Below are 6,708 nucleotides of genomic sequence, written 5' to 3'. Positions count from 1 at the left end.
ACCAGAAAAAACCCAGGATCAGTTCAACAAGTATGTGAAGAATGCGAAAGTATGAGTCTGATGAGTGAAATTCCCAGGGCTAACCTAGACCTAACATGCGTTATCCTCAAAAATATTGATCGAAACCAGGTTTAATCGACTGTTTCAGTGTGGTACCACATTACTATGTGATACAAACCAGAAAATAACCCAGGATCTGTTCAACGAGTATGTGAAGTGTGCGAAAGTATGAGTCTGATGAGGTCAAATCCCAGACCAATCCCAGACTTAACTTGTGTTATCGTCTAAAATATTGATCGAAACCAGGTTTAATCGACTGTTTCAGTGTGGTACCACATTACTACGTGATCCAAACCAGAAAAAACCCAGGATCCGTTTACAAGTATGTGAAGAATGCGAAAGTATGAGTCTGATCAGAGAAAATCCCAGGCCTAACCTAGACCCAACATGAGTTATACTCTAAAATATTGATCGAAACCTGGTTTAATCGACTGTTTCAGTGTGGTAACACATTACTATGTGATCCAAACCAGAAAATAACCCAGGATCTAGCCATCAAGCATGAGAAATATGCGAAAGAATGAGCCTGATGAGAGCAAATCCCAGACCTATCCCAGACTTAACTTGCGTTTTCCTCAAAAATATTGATCGAAACCAGGTTTAATTGACCGTTTCAGTGTGGTACCACATTACTACGTGATCCAAACCAGAAAATAACCCAGGATCTGTTCAAGGAGTATGTGAAGTGTGCGAAAGTATGAGCCTGATGAGGGCAAATCCCAGACATATCCCAGACCTAACTTGCGTTGTCCTCTAAGATATTGATGGAAAGCAGGTTTAATTGACTGTTTCAGTGTTGTACTTCATTACTACGTGATGCAATCCAGAAAAAGCCCAGGGTCTAGCCATCAAGTATGAGAAATATGCGAAAGAATGAGCCTCATGAGAGCAAATCCCAGACCTAACCTAGACCTAACATGAATTATTCTCTAAAATATTGATCGAGACCAGGTTTAATCTACTGTTTCAGTGTGGTACCACATTACTACGTGATCCAAACCAGAAAAAACCGAGGATCAGTTCAACAAGTATGTGAAGAATGCGAAAGTATGAGTCTGATGAGTGAAAATCCCAGGGCTAACCTAGACCTAACTTGCGTTGTCCTCTAAAATATTGATCGAAACCAGGTTTAATCGACTGTTTCAGTGTGGTACCACATTACTACGTGATCCAAACCAGAAAAAACCCAGGATCAGTTCAACAAGTATGTGAAGAATGCGAAAGTATGAGTCTGATGAGTGAAAATCCCAGTGCTAACCTAGACCTAACATGCGCTATCCACTAAAATATTGATCGAAGCCAGGTTTAATCGACTGTTTCAGTGTGGTATCACACTACTACGTGACCCAAACCAGAAAAAACCCATGATCTGTTCAACAAGCATGTGAAAAACGCGAAACTGTGAGCCTGATGAGGGCAAATCTTAGACCTAACCCAGACCTAAGATGCGTTATCCTCTAAAATATTTATCCAGACCAGGTTTCATTGAATGTTTCAGTGTGGTACCACTTTACTACGTGATCCAATCCGGAAATAGCCCAGGATCTAGCCATGAAGTATGAGAAATATGCGAAAGTAAGAGCCGGATGAGGGCAAATCCTAGACCTATCCCAGACGTAACTTGCGTTATCCTCTAAAATATTGATCGAAACCAGGTTTAATTGACCGTTTCAGTGTGGTACCACATTACTACGTGATCCAAACCAGAAAATAACCCAGGATCTGTTCAAGGAGTATGTGAAGTGTGCGAAAGTATGAGTCTGATGAGGTCAAATCCCAGACCTATCCAAGACCTAACTTGCGTTATCCTCTAAAATATTGATCGAAACCAGGTTTAATCGACTGTTTCAGTGTGGTACCACTTTACTACGTGATCCAAACCAGAAAAAACCCAGTATCTGTTCAACAAGTATGTGAAGAATGCGAAAGAATGAGTCTGATGAGTGAAAATCCCAGACCTAACCTAGATCTAACATGCGTTATCCTCTAAAATATTGATCGAAACCTTGTTTAGTCGACTGTTTCAGTGTGGTACCACATTACTACGTGATCCAAACCAGAAAATAACCCAGGATCTGTGCAACGTGTATGTGAAGTGTGCGAAAGTATGAGTCTGATGAGGTAAAATCCCAGACCTATCCCAGACCTAACTTGCGTTATCATCTAAAATATTGATCGAAACCAGGTTTAATTGACCGTTTCAGTGTGGTACCACATTACTACGTGATTCAAACCAGAAAAAACCCAGGATCAGTTCAACATGTATGAGAAATATGTGAAAGTATGAGCCCGATGAGGGCAAATCCTAGACCTAACCCAAACCTAACATGCGTTATCCTCTAAAATATTTATCAAGACCAGGTTTAATTGAATGTTTCAGTGTGGTACCACATTACTACGTGATCCAATCCAGAAATAGCCCAGGATCTAGCCATGAAGTATGGGATATATGCGAAAGTATGAGCCTGACGAGAGCAAATCCTAGACCTAACCCAGACCTAACATGCGTTATCCTCAAAAGTATTGATCGAAACCTGGTTTAATCGACTGTTTCAGTGTGGTACCACATTACAATGTGATCCAAACCAGAAAATAACCCAGGATCTGTTCAATGAGTATGTGAAGTGTGCGAAAGTATGAGTCTGATGAGGGCAAATCCCAGACCTATCCCAGACCTAACATGCGCTATCCTCTAAGATATTTATCAAAACCAGGTTTAATTGATTGTTTCAGTGTGGTCCCACATTACTACGTGATCCAATCCAGAAAAAGCCCAGGATCTAGCCGTCAAGTATCAGTAATATGCGAAAGAATGAGCCTGATGAGAGTAAATCCCAGACCTAACGTAGACCTAACATGAATTATTCTCTAAATATTGATCGAAACCAGGTTTAATTGACTGTTTCAGTGTGGTCCCACATTACTACGTGATCCAAACCAGAAAAAACCCAGGATCCGTTCAAAAAGTATGTGAAGAATGCGAAAGTATGAGTCTGATGAGGTCAAATCCCAGACCTATCCCAGACCTAACTTGCGTTATCCTCTAAAATATTGATCGAAACCTGGTTTAATCGACTGCTTCAGTGTGGGACCACATTACTATGTGATCCAAACCAGAAAATAACCCAGGATCTGTTCAACGAGTATGTGAAGTGTGCGAAAGTATGAGTCTGATGAGGTCAAATCCCAGACCTATCCCAGACCTAACTTGCGTTATCCTCTAAAATATTGATCGAAACCAGGTTTAATCGACTGTTTCAGTGTTGTACTTTATTACTACGTTATACAATCCAGATAAAGCCCAGGATCTAGCCATCAAGTATGAGAAATATGCGAAAGAATGAGCCTGATAAGAGCAAATCCCAGACCTAACCTACACCTAACATGAATTATTCTCTAAAATATTGATCGAAACCAGGTTAAATTGACTGTTTCAGTGTTGTCCCACATTACTACGTGATCCAAACCAGAAAAAACCCAGGATCCGTTCAACAAGTATGTGAAGAATGCGAAAGTATGAGTCTGATGAGTGAAAATCCCAGGCCTAACCTAGACCTAACATGCGTTATCCTCAAAAATATTGATTGAAACCTGGTTTAATCGACAGTTTAAGTGTGGTACCACATTACTATGTGATCCAAACCAGAAAATAACCCAGGATCTGTTCAACGAGTATGTGAAGGGTGCGAAAGTATGAGTCTGATGAGGTCAAATCCCAGACCTATCCCAGACCTAACTTGCGTTATCCTCTAAAATATTGATCGAAACCAGGTTTAATCGACTGTTTCAGTGTTGTACTTCATTACTACGTTATACAATCCAGATAAAGCCCAGGATCTAGCCATCAAGTATGAGAAATATGCGAAAGAATGAGCCTGATAAGAGCAAATCCCAGACCTATCCCAGACTTAACTTGCGTTTTCCTCAAAAATATTGATCGAAACCAGGTTTAATTGACTGTTTCAGTGTGGTCCCACATTACTACGTGATCCAAACCAGAAAAAACCCAGGATCCGTTCAACAAGTATGTGAAGAATGCGAAAGTATGAGTCTGATGAGTGAAAATCCCAGGGCTAACCTAGACCTAACTTGCGTTGTCCTCCAAAATATTGATCGAAACCAGGTTTAATCGACTGTTTCAGTGTGGTACCACATTACTACGTGATGCAATCCAGAAAAAGCCCAGGGTCTAGCCATCAAGTATGAGAAATATGCGAAAGAATGAGCCTCATGAGAGCAAATCCCAGACCTAACCTAGACCTAACATGAATTATTCTCTAAAATATTGATCGAGACCAGGTTTAATCGACTGTTTCAGTGTGGTACCACATTACTACGTGATCCAAACCAGAAAAAAACCAGGATCTGTTCAACGAGTATGTGAAAAACGCGAAAGTATGAGCCTGATGAAGGCAAATCCCAGACATATCCCAGACCTAACGTGCGTTGTCCTCTAAGATATTGATGGAAAGCAGGTTTAATTGACTGTTTCAGTGTTGTACTTCATTACTACGTGATGCAATCCAGAAAAAGCCCAGGGTCTAGCCATCAAGTATGAGAAATATGCGAAAGAATGAGCCTCATGAGTGCAAATCCCAGACCTAACCTAGACCTAACATGAATTATTCTCTAAAATATTGATCGAGACCAGGTTTAATCGACTGTTTCAGTGTGGTACCACATTACTACGTGATCCAAACCAGAAAAAACCGAGGATCAGTTCAACAAGTATGTGAAGAATGCGAAAGTATGAGTCTGATGAGTGAAAATCCCAGTGCTAACCTAGACGTAACATGCGCTATCCACTAAAATATTGATCGAAGCGAGGTTTAATCGACTGTTTCAGTGTGGTATCACACTACTACGTGACCCAAACCAGAAAAAACCCATGATCTGTTCAACAAGCATGTGGAAAACGCGAAACTGTGAGCCTGATGAGGGCAAATCTTAGACCTAACCCAGACCTAAGATGCGTTATCCTCTAAAATATTTATCCAGACCAGGTTTCATTGAATGTTTCAGTGTGGTACCACTTAACTACGTGTTCCAATCCGGAAATAGCCCAGGATCTAGCCATGAAGTATGAGAAATATGCGAAAGTAAGAGCCGGATGAGGGCAAATCCTAGACCTATCCCAGACGTAACTTGCGTTATCCTCTAAAATATTGATCGAAACCAGGTTTAATTGACCGTTTCAGTGTGGTACCACATTACTACGTGATCCAAACCAGAAAAAACCCAGGATCAGTTCAACAAGTATGTGAAGAATGCGATAGTATGAGTCTGATGAGTGAAATTCCCAGGGCTAACCTAGACCTAACATGTGTTATCCTCTAAAATATTGATCGAAACCAGGTTTAATTGACCGTTTCAGTGTGGTACCACATTACTACGTGATCCAAACCAGAAAATACCCAGGATCCGTTCAACAAGTATGTGAAGGATGCGAAAGTATGAGTCTGATGAGTGAAAATCCCAGGGCTATCCTAGACCTAACATGCGTTATCCTCTAAAATATTGATCGAAACCAGGTTTAATTGACTGTTTCAGCGTGGTACCACATTACTACGTGAAACAATCCAGAAACAGCCCAGGATCTAGCCATGAAGTATGAGAAATATGCGAGAGTATGAGCCTGATGAGGGCAAATCCCAGGCCTAACCTAGGCCTAACATGCGTTATCCTCCAAAATATTGATCGAAACCTGGTTTAATCGACTGTATCAGTGTGGTACCACATTACTATGTGATCCAAACCAGAAAATAACCCAGGATCTGTTCAAGGAGTATGTGAAGTGTGCGAAAGTATGAGTCTGATGAGGTCAAATCCCAGACCTATCCCAGACCTAACTTGCGTTATCCTCTAAAATATTGATCGAAACCAGGTTTAATCGACTGTTTCAGTGTGGTACCACATTACTACGTGATCCAAACCAGAAAAAACCCAGGATCCGTTCAACAAGTATGTGAAGAATGCGAAAGAATGAGTCTGATGAGTGAAAATCCCAGGGCTAACCTAGACCTAACATGCGTTATCCTCTAAAATATTGATCGGAACCTGGTTTAGTCGACTGTTTCAGTGTGGTACCACATTACTACGTGATCCAAACCAGAAAATACCCAGGATCCGTTCAACAAGTATGTGAAGGATGCGAAAGTATGAGTCTGATGAGGTCAAATCCCAGACCTATCCCAGACCTAACTCGCGTTATCCTCTAAAATATTGATCGAAACCAGGTTTAATCGACAGTTTCAGTGTTGTACTTCATTACTACGTTATACAATCCAGATAAAGCCCAGGATCTAGCCATCAAGTATGAGAAATATGCGAAAGAATGAGCCTGATAAGAGCAAATCCCAGACCTAACCTACACCTAACATGAATTATTCTCTAAAATATTGATCGAAACCAGGTTAAATTGACTGTTTCAGTGTTGTCCCACATTACTACGTGATCCAAACCAGAAAAAACCCAGGATCCGTTCAACAAGTATGTGAAGAATGCGAAAGTATGAATCTGATGAGTGAAAATCCCAGGCCTAACCTAGGCCTAACATGCGTTATCCTCCAAAATATTGATCGAAACCTGGTTTAATCGACTGTATCAGTGTGGTACCACATTACTATGTGATCCAAACCAGAAAATAAC

The sequence above is a fragment of the Colletes latitarsis genome, unplaced genomic scaffold (genome assembly GCF_051014445.1).
Source record: "Colletes latitarsis isolate SP2378_abdomen unplaced genomic scaffold, iyColLati1 scaffold0018, whole genome shotgun sequence".
Taxonomy (NCBI): Eukaryota; Metazoa; Arthropoda; class Insecta; order Hymenoptera; family Colletidae; genus Colletes; species Colletes latitarsis.
Note: the sequence above shows the minus strand (reverse complement) of the source record.